The sequence below is a fragment of the Callospermophilus lateralis genome, chromosome 5 (genome assembly GCF_048772815.1).
Source record: "Callospermophilus lateralis isolate mCalLat2 chromosome 5, mCalLat2.hap1, whole genome shotgun sequence".
Lineage (NCBI taxonomy): Eukaryota > Metazoa > Chordata > Mammalia > Rodentia > Sciuridae > Callospermophilus > Callospermophilus lateralis.
In genome coordinates this window covers 70,898,723-70,916,853 of record NC_135309.1, presented here as the reverse complement: position 1 = coordinate 70,916,853, position 18,131 = coordinate 70,898,723, and positions in this window count along the sequence as shown.

Sequence of the window (18,131 nt, the reverse complement as noted above, 5' to 3'; positions counted from 1 at the left end):
AACCATAAAAATAGAAAACAAAAACAGTAGAATAAAATTCCATTAAGCATAAGAAAACACAGTTTTTAATTTCTTTTGCAGTCTCTGTTTTGCTTTCCTAGTATTTTCATAATTGCTATTTAATATTGTTGTAAGTAAAGAAAAATTAAAATGTTGAATTATTAGCATGAATTTTACCATTTATCTTTATACTGTACAATGCTTGTTTTAAAGCAAATATAATAGCACTTAACTTGTATAAAGATTACCCAAATTATCCAATTATATTAAAATTAAATAATATTAAAATAATCCTTTAAAAGGGGTTTTCTTCTACAATGCTCAAGTTTTCGTTGGGCATAGTGCTGCACACCTGTAATCCCAGATCTTTGGGAGGCTAAGTAGGAGAATGGCAAGTTTAAGGCCAGCCTTAGCAACTTCCTGAGACCCTGTCTCAAAATAAAAATAGAAAGGCTTGGGATGTAGCTTGGTAGTAGAACCCCTGGGTTCATTCCCAACTTTTGTCCCCCCAAACCAAACAACAAACAAACAAAAAAAGCTCAAATTTATCTATTAAAATTAGAAGACTGGACTGGGGATGGGTGGTAGAGCATTTGCTTATCTTGTATGAATCCTTGGGTTCAATCTCTTATACGGCTCCCCAAAAGAAAGGGTAGATACTAGGGAACAAAATTGACCAAATTATGTTATGTGCTCGTACAAATAACAAATCCCACTATTATATATAATTGTAATGCGCTAATAAAAAGAAAAAAAAAGTAAAAGACTGCTTGTGTGGTGTGGTATATGTTGGTAATCCCAACTACTTGGGAACTGAGGCAGCAGGATTGCAAATTTGAAACCACTCTGGGCAACTTAAGAAGACCCTGTTGCAAAATAAAAAATAAAAAGGGCTGGAGGTGTAGCTCAGTAGTAGAGGGCTTACCTAGCATGTGCCAGGCCCTGAGTTTAATCCTGAGTACTGGGGAGAGAAAGGTAATACAATGTATGATTGATGTTAACATCTTAATCAAATTTATTTAAAAGTTGAAAAATATCATTCAAAAGTATGAAGATTAAATTTATTTAAAACTAAGAAATATTTAATATCTGAAGTTCTAGTGCTCAATATCTAGTGCTTAATTTCCCAAATAAATAATTGGTATTATGCATCCTGAAAGCTGTCTTTCACACATATATATTCTTGTCATATGTGTGTGAAATGTATATCTCCATATGTATATGCAATCTGATATCATTTTTCAAAGTGTTCCTCAGCTGCCATGTGCCACTGTTGCTAATTTAGTAGCACTGATTTCTGAGGACCTTTGGAATCATAAATAGGAATAGAAGCCAGAAAATGAATATTTGGCATTCCTGGTTTTCTAAACTTCATTTTGCAAGAATTCATTGCATTTGTGCTGGGAAGAAGGCTTTGACAAGCTGATTGGTTTTTTTCTCTTACTTAAGGGTTTCTGCTGCTCAAATGTTCTCCAAACCACTGCATGCTGGTCTCTCCTGTTGGCAGCCACCTAAGCCACAAACCTCATTTGGAAGCAGCTACCTTTGTTTTGAGAACACAGGGCAAGAGGTGCAAAGTGTTTTTCCAAAGCCTGAATGCTACATTAGGTGTTAGTCAACCAAAGTAGATATTGAGGATTATGGGTCATACTGTGTGACCCTCAATGACAGAGGTGTTCTTTAACCTTTACTCTGTGTTTGTGATAGGCAGGACCTTCTAAAGCACAAAGCCTGGGGCATACTTCTTTCTTGCTTTTTTCTTAAGACAGTATTGTTTTTCCAGAAACCTTTAGTAGACTTTCTCTTTTATTTCATTGGACAGAATTAATCACTGGCAAAAAGAAAATTGGTTTCTGTAACTCACCTAAACCAATCGTGATTCATTCCCTGGAATAAACTCTTGGCTACTTAACAATATGGGGGATTGAACCCAGGGGTGTTCTATCACTGAGCTACATCCCCAACCCTTTTTCTTTTTTATTTTGAGACAGGGTCTCATTAAATTGCCCAGACGGGCCTTGAATTTGCAGTCTTCCTGCCTCAGCCTCCTAGAGTTGCTGGGATTACAAATGTATGCCATAAGGCCCAGCTGTTTCTATTTTTCTGAAGGGGAATTTGTAGCTTAGAAATGTCATACACCTAACAAATGGGGGAACTGGTTTGAACTCAGGGGGTCTGAATGTAGGATCTCCATTGTAACCGTGCTTCTTACTGCTTCCCAGGGCTGATGTTATGGTTTGGATATGGAATGTCCCTCAGAGTTTTGTGTGTTGAAAGCTTAGTCCCCAATGCAGTGATGTTTGGAGGTGGGGCTTTTGGGAAGTGATTGGCTCATGAGGGGTCTGACCTCATCAATGGGTTAGTCCATTGATGGATTCATCATTTTTTATGGACTCTTGGGAGGTGGTGGAAAGGGGAGGAGGTGGGACCTAGTTGAAGGGAATGTCAGGGAGTGGATCCTTGGGGATGAGCCACTGGGATTACTCCCATGCTTGGCTGCTTTTCCTCTCTCCCCCACCCCCTTTCTTCCCCTCTCCTTTTTTATTCCAAGTCTATCCCGTTCAACATTTAGGGTATACTTAGATGAAAAATTATTCATTATGTATCTGAGATTCAGTGTTAACTGGGTATCTTATATTTTTTCTCGAAAATTCTAACAGCCGGGCAAATTATGTAGCTAGTGCTGCTGGGGAGACAGGGGGACTGGAAGGTGGTATTACAGGCCCAAGAGGGTTTCCTCTGTGAAGCATCCTGGAGTGGAGATGGTCGTGTGGACACGGGGCTGGTGTGACTCTAGCTTGTGAGGTTGGAAAGGCAGCCGGCTTAAGACAACAGGGTGGGGGGTCCCCGCCTCCCCTCCTGCCCTCTGCTTTCCTTGCTGGTCCTCAAACACTCCTTGGTCCTTTAGGCTTTGGGACTTCTCCTCTGGCAATCCTGTCTGCCTGGAGTGTCCTTCTTCCTGGTGACCCCAGGCTCATGCCCCTGAGCCTTTCTCTGACCACCGTACTATTAAGTAGCTGCTCCGTTTTCCTCGTGTCACTTCTCATCTCCTGATATGTTTACTTATTTTGTCTCTTCTCATTAAAAGAGCCACGAGAACAAGGACTGTGTCTTGGTCACTGGTGTAACTCCTGTTCCCAGGCATACACGAGAAACAGATATCTGTTGAGCTAATATATAAAATAGCGATCCATTTAGAGTACCCTGTGAATATCTGAGAGCAAGCTTCTGTAGGTAAACTTTAAAAACCTTGGTTATATGTATCAGTGCTGCTCAGGAATAAAAGGGACATCCATGTACCAACATAGAGGAGTCACAAATGTACTCTCAGAAATAAAGGAAGCCAGCGTCCACTGAAGGACACACCCACACCCAAGTGGTTTCCAGGGGAGGGAGCTTGGGGAGGGGTTGATTACAAAGGGCACCAAGGAATTTTTTGATGTTATAAAAATGTTCTATATCTTGAGTGTGCTGGTGATTTAGTATGTATTTACTAAAATTCATAGAACTTTTTACTAAAAAGGATGACTTGGGTACTGAGGATCAAACCCAGGGCAACTTTACCACTGAGCTACATACCCAGAACCTCCTCCTCTCTCTTTTTTTTTTTTTTTTTTTTTTTAAAAAAAACAAACAAAAAACAACAACAACAACAAAAAAACAAAACTTTGAAACAAGGTCTTGCCAACTTGCCCAGGCTGGCCATGAACTTGCAATTCGCCTGCCTCAGCTTCCCAAGGTGCTGAGATTACAGGTATGTGCCACACACCTTGGCCAAAGGATGAATTTTACTTTATGCAAATAAAGTAAAATTATACAAGGACTGTGTCTTGTATAGAGAGGACAAGACTCTAGCACGTGAGCTCCTAAGATCCACCCATGTCTGAAGCTCCCTTTGTGCCCTGAACTCCCTGTGATATGCTATTGAATTCTGTGCTTTCCCACAGAAGCCAGGTTGACTTGGGTTTCTTGTCATTTATATCTGAGCAAGTTCTATTCCATGCACTTTTATTTTATTTTTTGGCACTGGAGATTGAACCCAGGGGTGATCTACCACTGGGCTATACCCTCAGCCCTTTCTATTTCTATCTTCGAGAAAGGATTTTCTAAGTTGCCCAGGCAGCCCTCATACTTTTAATCCTCCTGCCTCAATCTCCCTAATAGCTGGGATTACAGGAGTGTGCCACCACACCTGGTTCTGACCCATATAGTTGATGGAAAAATTAGAACTTCTTGACCTAAGAAATGACAGGACAGTAGAATGTTAGAGTGAGGAATGGTGAAAGGAAGTTCTCAGAATTTCCCTGAGTCTGTTTATTGTTGAAGTGGGAACAAGGGCAGAGGGTTGGGATGGGGATGAAGGCAGGAGATTGAGGGTGGGCTGACAGGCATGGCCTTGGCCAAATGGAGCTGAGGATGCCAGGGCCCCAGCTCCTTCCTAGCTATGGGCTACTGGCCATGACTGAAGAGGGCCTGGAGTCAACCGGCAGCTGGAGTCAACAGGGAGCCAGCCAGCTCTGGGCTCCTGCTCTGATTCTGTGTGTGACTTCCTGAGCCTCACTTTCTCTTTCATAAAACCAGAGTTCTAATGGCTGCCTGCCCATCTCACAGTTTGTATGAGGCTTACAGAATCTGACACATGCATCTCTGAAACTGTTATAAACACCATCAGCCCTCCATAATTGCAAGGTGACGGGTCTCTTTCCTTAGCTTGGGGGCTGTACTAGACAAGGGCTGGAAAGACCCTCTGGAGATTCAGATGGACTTGGGCAATGATCTGAGGTATACTGCACACTACAGTGTTCCTCGGTCAAGAGGAAGCCTACAAGGTGTGCTGCGTGGACTGCTCTGCTCTGCTCTGCTCTTCCTTGGGGGCTGTGGGTGAGATGTCAAAGTTTTCTCAGGGGTCATCTGGGTAGGGCAGTCTCTGGCCGGGGGGCAGGTTTCCAGCTAGAGTTATTAATTAAATGCCTTCTCCTTATTGAAAAGACAGAAAAACGTGTTTTTTCTTTGTTTCTTAAAAAAAAATACAGTTTTTCTTAATGTAAGAGAACCACGTATCTGTTTAAGAATTTTGAAAATGCATCTAAAGAAATAAAAACCACAATGATCATACAACTTCCAGAGAGAGAACATTGGTAATATTTTTGTGTGTCACCTTCCAGTATGTATCTCGTTGTGCCTATGCAGATATATATTTATCTGTACACATACATATATCTTTAAATAAATATGTATACAGATTATCTGTATGCGTGTACACACATATACATGCACGTATATGAGAGAAGGCTTATGAAAAACATTGATTCTTCTGTACATAAATCATCAGAATCTGTTTTTTGTTTTTCACTTACTATATAATGTAAACAATTTTCTCTTGGGGCTGACTTCAAAACTACCATCCTCCCACCTGAGCCTCCAGAATGACTGGGATTTCAGATGTGTGTCACCACACCCAGCTAGCCCCAGCCTTTTTAAAATTCTTTATTTTGAGACAGAGTCTCGCTTAGTTACCTAGGGTGGCCTCAAACTTGCAATTCTCCTTCGTCACCCTCCAAGTAGTAGGATTACAGGTGTGTGCCACCACACCCTACCCTATATCTTTACTTTTGGTGTAGCCTGATTTCTCACTGTTACATAACAGTTTCGACTGTTATGTTGTGTTCAATGTATCCCAGAAGACTGTTTCCAAAATTTTAGGGTTATTAAATAATAGTTGTAATTAAAGATATACCTTTGTGCATATCCTTGAATAATCTTGTAGAACAGAGCTTTTAAATGTAGAATTACTGGCTCAAATAGATATTTGTGTAATACTTTTTGTTTCATCTGTCCAAACTGAATCTAAACAAGTAATACTAATCTACCTTCTTACTATGATGCGTGCGTGCATCTGAGTTCTCTGAATCCTGGCTCTTGCTATGCATTATTGGATTTTTAGGACCTTGCCAATTGACATGTGGGAAAAACTATCTCATTTTTATTTGAAAATGTCCTTTTTCTAGCTAGGCACAGTGGCGCATGCCTGCAATCCCAGGTACTTGGGAGGCTGAGGCAGGAGGAATGTAAATTCAAGGCCAGCCTAGGATACTTTTGAGACCCTGTCTCAAAATAACATAAAAAGGACTAGAGATGAAGCTCAGTGTTAGAGCACTTGCCTTGCATGCTGGAGGACTTGGGCTTGAGTCCCAGTACTAGAGAAATTATTTTTCTTTTTCTTCCTTTTTTTTTGGTACTGGGGATTGAATACAGGGGTGCTTAACCACTGAACCACATCCCCAGCCCTTTGCATTTTAAATTTTGAAACAAGGTCTCACTAAATTACTTAAGGCCTTGCTAAGTTGCTGAGGCTGGCTTTGAACTTGTGGTCTTCCTGATTCAGCTTCCGAGTTGCTGGGATCATAGGTATGTGCCACTGCATTCAACTGAAAAGAAATTAAAAAAAAAAAAAATTAAAAAAAAATATATAATTTTTCTGACTACCAGTAAGATTGACCATTTCTTCCAGATTATTATAATTATTTTTGTGTTTTTATGAATTGCTTTTCAATTTATGAATTGCCCAGGCTGGTCTTGAATTCCTGGGCTCAGTGATCCTCAGTCTCCTGAGTAGCTGGGACTACAGACATGTGTCATTGCTGCCAGCCCAATACATTTTTAATAATGCGATGAAATATTTTGATAGTGGAACTTTAACTGAGAACAGAGGCCTGGATTCTAGATGAAAAAAATTTAAGCTGCTTACCCTGCTACCACACGTATTTCCAGAAACATGTGGGGTCTTGGTCTTTAAGAACTTGGTCTTAGAGTGTAGCTGGTCCCTTACCTTTGTTTAATGGATGGATTATCTGTAGCCAGAGAGAGGTTGCCTCCCCCCTCCACACACACACAGAACTGGTCGAGGGCAGAGCTGGAGTGGGAACCTGGTCCCACCCGTGTATGCAGAGGCACTGCTTGTCATGGCCTGGAACTTCTGGCTCCTCTCTCTGGCTTCCTCTTGAACACTCCCTGGAGGCATCCGGTGCCTGGGTGATGTGTGCTGCCATTCAGCTAGAAAACAAAATCTGTTTGAAAGCTGCATTGCAGGTTTTTCCAGAACTTCCAGTTTTTCAGAATCCACCTGCTTCTCTTGCCCCCAGCAATTACCATTTGAATTTCCCAATCGGCTGCTTCCTCTGTACCAGAGCTCACTAGGTGGGTCCACAGGAACCTTCTTCTGGGGATGTAGTTCCTTGGGTAGAGACCTTCCTGTGACCTCAGGGCCAGGTCCCCAAATAGCACCTTCTCTACAAAGTAACATCAGGTCGGTTGGATGTGGATTCTAAAGTTTCTCAGAAGTTCTTTCATTTAAATGTGTTCATACATTTTTTCCCCCTCTACTCTTTCTTTCTTGAAAGAATGAAGTTAAAGGATTAGGTTACTAAATTTAGTTCTTGCTGACGCACTCTCCTGTGTCCCAGTGTTTCTCTTAGCCTCACTTTTTTCCCGGCAGGACATCATCACATCCTACAGAATGTTTAGCTCTGAGGCCTTTCCAGATGGGAGATGTGTTCCTGTGTTCTCATAGCTCTGTCCTCTGTGTGCGTGATGCTAGGAGCTGGCAGCCACTGGGGCAGGTAGGGGGCCTGGCAGGCAACCCAGAGAGGCAGAGAGCCACAGGGTAGTGATGGTAAAACCATTGTAAGCTTCTGGTGGAGAGGAGAGGGAGATGGCTATTTGATCTGGGGATGGTGTTTGACTGGGATCTGAATGGAGAATCTTCAGGCAAGGAGGCGCCCCTACTGGAAGCAACCCCTGGATATGGTTAAATAAGAAATTATTCTGATACTTGTTAAAATGTTAAGAAAGACTGTTCAAGACCATTGCAATAGGGTCATTATAATAGAAAGATTGGGTTCAACTCTGATTACAGCAAAAAGAGCTGAGTACTGATAGCCAAGGAGCAGAGTGAAGTGGTCAGTGGATGGAAAATGATTAAGAGGAGAGAGACATCAAAAGTAAGGGGAGCAGCCAGGTGTGGTGGAGTACCTATAATCCTAGCGACTAGGGAGGCTGAGGCAGTTCAAAGCCAGCCTCAGCAAAAGCAAGGCACTAAGTAACTCAGTGAGACCCTGTCTCTAAATAAAATATAAAAAAGGGCTGGGGGTGTTGCTAAATGGTTAGATACCCCTGAGTTCAATCCCTAGTACCCCCCCCCAAAAAACAAAAAAGTAGGGTTATTCTTGCTAAAAGCAACTAACAGGATTCTTGCTAAAAGCAGACCAAGGACTTACATATCGAAGTTGGGGTGCAGAACTTGACCAGCTATCAAGGGCAGGGCATTCTGTCTAAACTGATTCTTGGCAGGCTTCTTGCTAAGCAGGTGACGCAGGCCTGTCAAGACAGGAGAAACTTGGAAGGACCAGGACTGAGGCCTATCTGAGAAAAGGTCTCAGAAAAGCCCGTCTAAAGTTTGGTCAAGGAGAGAGTATTTGTCAGTGCTTCCTTTTGTTCAAGGAAAGAAATTGAATATTTCTGTCCTCTTAATATAGTTCATTTCTTGTCTGGCCACTTTTTATTCATTAAGGAACTGAGCCATCTGTTGAGACTTGGAAGAAGAGGATCCTTGCTGGAGGGGGTCAATCAGCAGGCGTTTCAATGAGGGGGATTGTATGGTTTGGTCTGAATGTTAAAGGCTTCACCCCCCCGGATGGCACTTTTTAGAGATGGTGGAATTTCAGGAGACCAGGCTATATATATATAGAGAGAGAATTATTTATTTATTTTTTTAGTTTTCAGTGGACACAACATCTTTGTTTGTATGTGGTGCTGAGGATCGAACCTGGGCCACATGCATGCCAGGCTAGCGCTCTACCGCTTGAGCCACATCCCCAGCCCCATATAGTCCTGGTTTCTTAAACCCTGCCCTCTAGAGGCAGTACTGCCTACCCTGTGAGGCCCGGGCTGCCATGACCTCAGCACGCACCTCACAAGGAGGAGGCAAGAATTGAGTGCCCACATTTTAACTGTGGCTCATTAACTTATTGATTTGAGTACTGTTTCTTGTTTCTTTTTGGGTACTACTGGGTGTTGAACCCAGGGACTCTCGCATGCTAGGCAAGTGCTGTTCCACTGATCTGCATCCCTAGCTCTTTTTATGTTTTTAGAGACAGGGTCTTGAAAAGTTGCCAAGGCTGGCCTCAGGCTGGAGATCCTCCTACCTCAGCCTCCTGAGTAGCTGGGATTATTGGGCTGCGCCACTGCATTTGGGTTTAGGTACTGCTTTAGATTCATAGACTGCAAATATGAACACAATAAGGTCCCCGTCCTCACCCTCACGGAGGTCCCTTTATAGTGGGAAAGACAGACAAAAACAAACAAACAACATGTGAGCAGACAGATTTGACTATAGCATTGGAGAGAAGAACAATAAAGCGGTGAAGGTAACAGAGTCCCTAGTGAAGTAAGTGTGTCATCATGAGAGTGTTGGAGGGACATCCAGGCAGAGACTTTGAGGTGGGACTGAATCTGGCTTAATGAGACGCCCCACCCCCATGAGCAGGGTGGTAGGTCGGTGGTAAATGAGGCCAGGATGGAAGCCAACAGACCACATAGGCCCTGCTATGAACTATATTCTAAGTGATCATTATTCCTAGATTCTTCCAGACAAGATCAGCTGCTCACTCCCTGGTGCTGTTCTGTGTCACATGTATGAGAGCCACTATAGCAATGACCACACTGTGTTAGGACTGTTTGTTTTACTGCTACTCTGTAAGCCTTTGGGCCAGGGACCATGTCTGTTTTGCTTATATTAGCACCTAGCAGGCAGTATGTGCCTATGTATGTGTGGGGATTGCTCTGTCACTGAGCTGCACCCCCAAGCCCTGTTGGTGTTTTATTTTGAGACAGGATCTTACTAAATTGTCCACACTGGCCTAGGCTTTCTATCCTGCCTCAGTCTCCCGAGTAGCTGGGATTACAGGTGTGTGCTACCATGCCTGGCTTGTGCTTCACATTTTAAATGTAAATCTTAGTGATAATAGGTCCTGACAATTGGTGCAGGGGTTCTGTGGATCCATCTCATTTCAATTATCATAATAGCTCCCCTCCCTAAGGTGATATCCCCCCTTTAATAGCTGAAGAAATAAACCCTAGAGATTGTGCTGTGCCCCAAGGATACACAGCCAGGAACTCACAGAGTTGGGACTGGGAGCCAGGACTTGAAGAGCCTTGCTTTCTGCTATGCCAAAGCTGGAGCCCAGTTGCACCCAGCCACTTGGGGGTGGTGGCGCTGGGCCTGCCCTTCCTAGGGTGGTGTGTTTCCTGCCAAGGGTTTTGGCATCATTTGGCTCTCTTGCCCCTGAGGGGGCACCTTGCATCTCTGCCTTCTGTGTAGCATCCCATAGAGCCCGAGGGACTGTCCCTCAGAACTCCTAACCGCTTTGTACGCCACAAATGGAAAAGTGGCACTTAAAATGAATTTATTCAGGTGGGAGCTGTGTAAGACATGAAAATAAGGCTTTTGAGCTGCTGCACATAAACTTGAGTGTCAATGAAAAGCTTTTTATTTGGTTTCCGAGCCAGACTTTGAGAAGCCAGTGGGCCGTGCGGTCTGGAAGCACGTTATAGGCAGTGGGTCGGAACAGGGGCCACTTTGAATGGCCAGGAGGGAGAATCACTCTGGCGAAGCTGGAGCGGCCAAGAGACCGGGTTGTCAATAAACACAGGCAGGACACAGAAAGCCTTTTCTGGAAAAAAAAAAAAAAAAAAAAGGAAGGCAGAGCCTCTCTCCCTGCACATTTGAGAAGGAAAATGCTTGAGGTAACCATGTTGGCAGCTTTTATAGCTTCCTCTGGGTAATGCGCCATGCAGACCCTGAATAGGCCGGCGTTATTTCATTCCCATGTCACCAGGCGAATGGGGCAGCCCTCCAGAGACACTTGCCTGAGGCTCTGCCCACGTGAATGGGGATGGCTGGGGTCCTGGGGCAGCAAGAGCAGCAGCCCTGCTGGCTGCTGGGCAAACCACCGGGAAGGCGGGGAACAGGGTTCCCAGCTCCGTCGGGATGCTTGCTTGGCAAGCTGGTGCCAACGGAGGAGGTGGCAGGCGGCCGCAGAAAGGCAGCCACTCTGGGAAGGAAGGTGTGAGTGCGTGCTGTCTGCAGGTTGCTGCTTGTGAGCCGCATAGGAACCTTGGCGTGGGGAACCCACAGACAGATCTTTGTGCCCTGGGCTGCCTTTGCCAAGGCACTTTCCATGGCTAGGCTTAACCTGCGTTCATAATCTCTTCTCTCTGGAAACATGTACACGCGTGTGAAGTATTTTTGGACATGGGATGTGTATATGGTTATAAATATACATCTGCTACATCGGTGACCTGTGTGGGCACGGTATGCAATGTTTTTTGAGAGCAGTGGCCTGGAGGGAGACACCCAGATCGCTTCTCTGAAACACTAACAAGGCTCAGAAAATTCCCATTAGGCGAGAGTTGGATAGACTGTTTTACATTTTCATTATAGACTCTCCTTGTTATCTCCTAGTATATGGAAACAATATGTGATTTCTGAGAATTTTTAAACATTTTCAATCCTAAGAATTCCAGGGTTTTTTAAAATCCATGTTTATCGTGGAAAAATTAGAAAATATCAAATATCAAAATAACAGTCCTCAGTCCTCTATAATCCCATAATCCAGGATCATTGCGGCTGCTATTTTGGTATTTGTATGCTTCTCCAGGCTCCTTCCTAGTAAATACATGCTAATGTAAAAATAAGATATAATAGTTGATGATTAACATTTGAGTGTTGCTATTTGATAGCACTTTACATTTGTAGACTCATTTCACCCTCAACAATGCAATGATGTTTTTTAAGAATTAAGCCCACTGTACCGATGGGAAAGCAGAATCCCAAAATGATTAGGCACCTTGCTTAAGGTGGCATTGGTAATTGTACAAGCTAGGATTTGGACCCAGGCAATTGGGTCCAGAGCCTATGTTCTTAGCCATTCACTAACTTTCAAAAGGATAGGATAAAACTATCCACACCATTTTATAATCTGCTTTTTTGTTTTCTACTGAATACTATATATTTTGAAGGCAGATATGGTGGCACATGTCCATAATTCCAGCTGCTTAGGAGGCAGAGGCAGGAGAATTGCAAGTTTAAGGATGACAGCCTGAGTAACTTAGAAAACCTTGTCTCAAAATAAAGTAAAAAGGGCTGGGGGTATAGCTTAGTGTTTGCCTAGCATATATGAGACCCTGGGTTGAATCTTTAGTACTGCAAAAAGAAAAAAAAAATGTCGTATATTATTAATCCTTTTCCATATCAATGACCTTAGATATAGAACATCATTTAAATGGCTCTGGGGACTGGGATTTAACTCAGTGGTAGAGACCTTAAGCCTAGCCTGGGACTTGGGTTCATCCCCAACCTTGCAAAGGGAAAAAAAAAAGAAAGAGAGAGAGAGAGAGAGAGAGAGAGAGAGAGAGAGAGAAAGGGCTTTGTTATGATACAGAGTGGAATGCTACAATGCTTTTTCCCTCTGGCCATTTTGGGTAATAATTAATTTTTTTAAAAATAACAAACATTGAGTCTATGCGCCTGGTACTATGCTAAGGACTATATGCATCTCATCTGATTTAATCTTCTAGAAATTCCGTGTTTTACAGGGCAACAAGTTAGGGAAGAGGACATCTTATTGACGTAAAAGAGGCTCAGGCCAAGGGCATCTTATTGACGTAAAACCTCAAATTTAGATTTTTGAATTTACCTTCAATAAAATTGTATATGCAATAATATTTTTGCGTGTTTATTAATTTTTTAAACAACTTGTTATTTTGAAATAGTTTGACTCATAGGAAGTTGCAAAAATAGTACAAAGAATTCCCCTTCACCCGTCTCCCCCCAGTGTCATCTCAAATAACCATAGTGCACAGTCAGAACCGGGAAATGGGCATTAGTATTTCCTTTTTGCTTAGGTTTTATGTTGGTTGTTAATGTTTAAATTTTTCTTTAAGCACTTAAAACATGTCACGCTTAATGATAATCTATTTTGTGTCATTATGTGTATGGGAGCCTTCAATGGAGGTTGCTCAGTCCTCTTTCCTGGCTTCTGAGAAGTAAATGCTATTATTAGTGTCATTCAACAGGAGAGATTGGAAGTTTGGAGAGGTTAAGTCGTGTGCACAGTCACACAATTGTGGTAAACTTCTGAGCTGGGACTTACCGGCTCTGGTGCTAAGATCCCCCCTCTAAAGCCCCATGACCTCCAGTCCCTCTCTTGATCTGTTGTCACTCAAGCTGAGTTCCTTCTATGCTGCAGGATGCTGGGGCCAGAGAAGATCCCAGAGATGGGGCATTTAGCCCAACCCCTGGCTCAGAAAAGGGACTCAGAGGTCGTCTGCGCTGTCCTGTGTTGGCCCAGCCCCGGGGCTCCAGGCCGTCTTCTCCCAGTAACCCTCTGTCTCATTTTCTTGGTTGTCTTGTTCCCACTCTTCCCTAGTAACTGGTTTCCCCTAGCCAGTGTGCCCACTCCTAGCCCCCTGGCTGGACATTTGCTCACATCCCTCCCATGGGAGCCAGGGCAGGGCTGGGCTGGGCCTGAGCCTTTTTGAAGTTTACCCTCAGGTGCTTCTCTCTTCCTCTTGTCCAGCGGTCAGAGCAAAGAGAGAAAGAAAAGGCCACACATGTACAGGATTTGGACCCAGGCAATTGGGAAAATCCAGAACGTAAGCTTTTTCTAAAGTCCTTTCCCGAGAAAGACATTCTGACCTCTGCTCCACTCATTGTACCTGACTCCAGTTGGTCCCACTCTTGCTTCTCCTCCACGCTCATGCAGTTGTCAGCCCAGTCCCCTTTGTCACTCCAAAAGCAGATAGAGGTTTTCCCAGGCACAGCCATGCGTGTTGGCTCAAACCAAGCTGATGTGGGGATCTAATGCTCCTATTTCTTTAAGAAGCTAGGGCCTTCTCTAGTTGACCCCTGTGTGTGGACAGAAAAAGAGAGAGAGAGAGAGAGAGAGAGAGAGAGAGGTGTGTGCTCTGTCTACACTTTTATAGGTTTTATAGAACTTTGTGCATGGGGCTGTGGGAGTAGAGAATTGTGTTGTTCCACACCCCCACCCCCCACTTCAGAAACGCCAGATGTGCCTGCCACTCTTAGTTGACCTGGCAGCTGTGTGTGTATGTGTGTGTGTGTGTGTGTGTGAGAGAGAGAGAGAGAGAGAGAGAGAGAGAGAGGGAACACCTGTGGCCGGTACACACCTCCTGAACCGTTGGAACGAAGCTCTCCCTTGCTGAACCTCAGGACTACTTTCGGTTGGGAAGTGCCCAGGGGCCAGGCGCTGTGCCTATTGCAGGCCAGGGCTGGGAGTGATTAATTCACAGGAATGACATCTGAAATTGCCACCAGAGCTGGTCTGTGAATTAAACAGGGGTTGCTAAATGGCATCACCACCCCTAACCTCATTACATGCTGGCTCTTGTCCCCTGCCATCTTCCGAGGCACCCGGAGAGACTATATTTCCTCACAGGAAGCCCCTCAGGCCTGGGAGGAGGGGGAGGAGAAAGGATTAACTTGCTTCCTTGGACCTGTACTTCCCCAGCTCTACAAAGCTCAGGCCGTAGTTGAGATCTCTGGTATGCAGGGGTGAACAGCTACCCTCCTTACACATGGGTGGGTTCTGGAGATAACATTCCAGGCCAACAGGTGACAGGTGCCTGCTAGACAGGGTCTTTCCAAAGGGTAGTTAGGTGAGGAAAGTGTCTAGTTTAAGAAATTACCAGCAATTTAGTATTCATTTTTTTTTTTTTAATTTTTTGAGTGCCAGGGATTAAACTCAGGGGCACTTGACCACTGAGCCACATCCCCAGGCCTATCTTTGTATTTTATTTAGAGACAGGGTCTCACTGAGTTGCTTAGCACCTCGCTTTTGCTGAGGCTGGCTTTGAACTTGTGATCCTCCTGGCTCAGCTTCCACAGCCACTGGGATTGATTATAGGCGTGTACCACCACGCCCAGCTTAATATTCATTCTTTGAAGTTTTATACTACTCAGTGTACAATGCAAAAGTCTTATTGACTTGGTCTCTACTCTGCAGGATAGTCCATGTTGATCAGCAGCCCCTGGAAGTGTAGAAATATAGAATCCCAGGTCCTGTCCTAACTTACCAAAGCAGAATTGGCATTGCCATATGATCTGTCAAGGCTTTATGTGTGCATTGGAGTTTGTGAAACACTGATCTACTCCAAATATTCTGTCCACTTTTTTCCTCCACCCATGACAGGTATCAATAGCTGATCAAAAAAAAATTTTTTTTCATTAACTGTATAATTACATGGAATGTAATTTTTTGGTCATTGGTCAGGAGGGAATTAAATAAAAAATAATTACAGTGTAATGTGATCAGTGAGCTAATTAAGGCATAAGGTGTAGACAGCGAGAGCAGGAACAAGCTCTTTTCTTGGAGAGATTTGGGTTGGATTGTGTTCTCCCAAACAGTATGAAGCCCTAATTCTCAGTGCCCCAGAACGTGGCCTCATTTGGAAATAGGGTCATTGCAGATGGAATTGGTTAGGATGAAGTCATAGAGAGCCAGGTGTGGTGATGCACACCTGTAATCTCAGTGATTTAAGAGGAAAAGGCAGGAGGATCGAAAGTTTTAGGCCAGCTTGGGCAATTTAGTGAGATCCTTTCTCAAAATAAAAAATAAAGGGGCTGGGGCTGGGGCTCAGCAGTAGCATACTTACCTGATAGTACTTACACGTACTTCCCTGGTACGTGTGAGGCACTGGGTTCAAGTTTTAGCACTACATATAAATAAATAAAATAAAAATCTATCAACAATTAAAAAAAAAAACCCAAACACACAAATAAATAAATAAAGGTTGGGGGTATAGCTCACAATGCTAGACTTCTAGCCTAGCATTTGTGAGGCCCTGTGTTTAATTCCCAGCACTGCAGGTGGGGAGGGGAAGAGGTCATACTGGAGTAGGGCGTCCTGATATGAAGAGGAGTGGAGAGGAACGGGAAGAATACCGCATGAAGAAGAGGTCAAGATCAGAGCGTGTAGCTTCAAACCAAGGAATGTCAAGGATTTCTGGCAGATACCAGAAGGGTGTGGAACAGATTCTTCCCCAGATCCTGGGGGAGAGCATGGCCCTGCTGACACACTGATTTGGATTTACAGCCTCCGGAACTGTGAGGGAATAAATTTCTGTTGTTTTAAGCCACCTAGTTTGCAATGCTACTACTATAGGGCGACCCTAGGAAAGGAATGCAGGGGCGAGGCTAGGACAGCAGAGTGAGTTTGAAGAGCTCCCTAGGAAGCCCCCCCCACCCCCAATCCCCCTTCTCCTCCTTCTCCCACAGAACAAGAGCACATGCAGAGGCTGGAAGGGCAAAGCACACTCTTCTTTAAATAGGTGGGTGGTGGGTTCTTGTAATTTCATTAGGGAAGAAACGGATTTTGCTTGTTTGAAGAGAGATCTGGAGCCTAGATCAGCCTTTCTACTGCTAAAACACCAGAAGCAAAGCAGAGATTGTCTACAGCTGCCTCAGTCCAAAGAGGTAGTGCTCTGAACTGTAGATGTAGCTCGGTGATAGGATGCTTGTCTAGCTTGTGCAAGACCCTGGGTTTGATCCCTAGCACTGCAAAAATAAGATAAAAACATCTGATGCTTTAAACACCAAAGTCGGAAAAAACTAAAGATGAGCAAGGACCCTCATCTGTAAAACAGGTATTAGTACACTCTCTTGATAAGTATTTGGTGCATACTGTGTGCCTGGTGCTATTCTATCAGAGGGGCTGAGCTAGGATAGATAAGGTTCCTGCCCTCAAGGAGTTTGCATTATCTGGAGGAAGGCAGAAGATAAGCAGCAAAGAAGCATACAGACAAGGTAACTTTGATGATGACTGTTGCTTTGAAGGGACTAACAGTGATAGGAGGAAGTGACCTTAGATAGGGAGTTAGGGAGTTAAGATGAGATGAGATAACCCAGCACAGCACTGGGTACAAGGCACATTACTATTGATAAGGTTATTATTCTTCCTTCCAGGATGAACATTTTATCTACTAACTCTCTTCCAGTTTTGGTAGTGGGGATTGAACCCAGGAGCACCTAACCACTGAGCCACGTCCCAGACCTTTTTAATATTTTACTTCGAGACAGGACCTCGCTAAGTTGCTGGGACTGGCTTTGAATTCACCATCCTCCTGCCTCAGCATCCCCAGCCACTGGGGTTAAGGTATGCACCACCACGCCCAGCTACTCTCTTCTATTTTTTATTTTTTTATTTATAATTTTTAAAATTTGTTCTTATGCTCCCCTCCATTTTCCCCAACCAAGCATCTCTCTCCTTGGCATGTTTGGGACAGCTTAATGTTTGCTGACCTGCAAGGGGTCAAATGGATTTCCAGTCTCCGATCACAGAGTCTGCTTGTGCACTGCCTAAAATGAAGAGTCTAAGCTGGATAGACCGGATATCGGAGCTCTCCTCCATCTCCTCTTTTCCTCCTTTGATCCCAGCCATCAACCCTAACCCTAACCCTAACCCTAACCCTAACCCTAACCCCTTTCCCTCAGACTGATCTTGGTTGTCTCAGTCCCTCCCAGCTGTGTGCATGGAGGAAGGACTTCTTGCAGTGTCTTTTGGAATCCAGAATACATCCTCCCTTTGGAGATGGATGTGCTTCTCATCTCACCATCTCCATGTTTCTCCCCAGTCACATCAGTGCCGGGGACACAGTTTTTGTGTGTTGCATGCCTGACCTGCTCCATGCTAGGCCCTGTGCTAGGGTGTGCAGTAAGTTCCTGACCCAAATGTTCCTATCCCTGGAGATTGCAGGTGGGTAGACTATGATGCTGCTTATACCATCACACCCACACCCAAGGAAAACACCACAGGGCCCGAGCTGGGAAGGAGACAGGCCCCTGGGAGAGTGGGTCCCCTCTGCACCCTGTTGGGAAGGCTTCCCTGATGAACTGAGGTCAGGGTTCTGAGCCAATGGAAACTCAGTACAGAGGGGTGGGGGGTCTTTTCCAGGCAGAGAAAACATGTTCAAAGGCAAGGTAGCAGAGAAGTAGAACAAGGGGTGAAAATTCTCTGTGCCCACACCTCCCTAAATAGCCCATCTTCTGCCTTCCC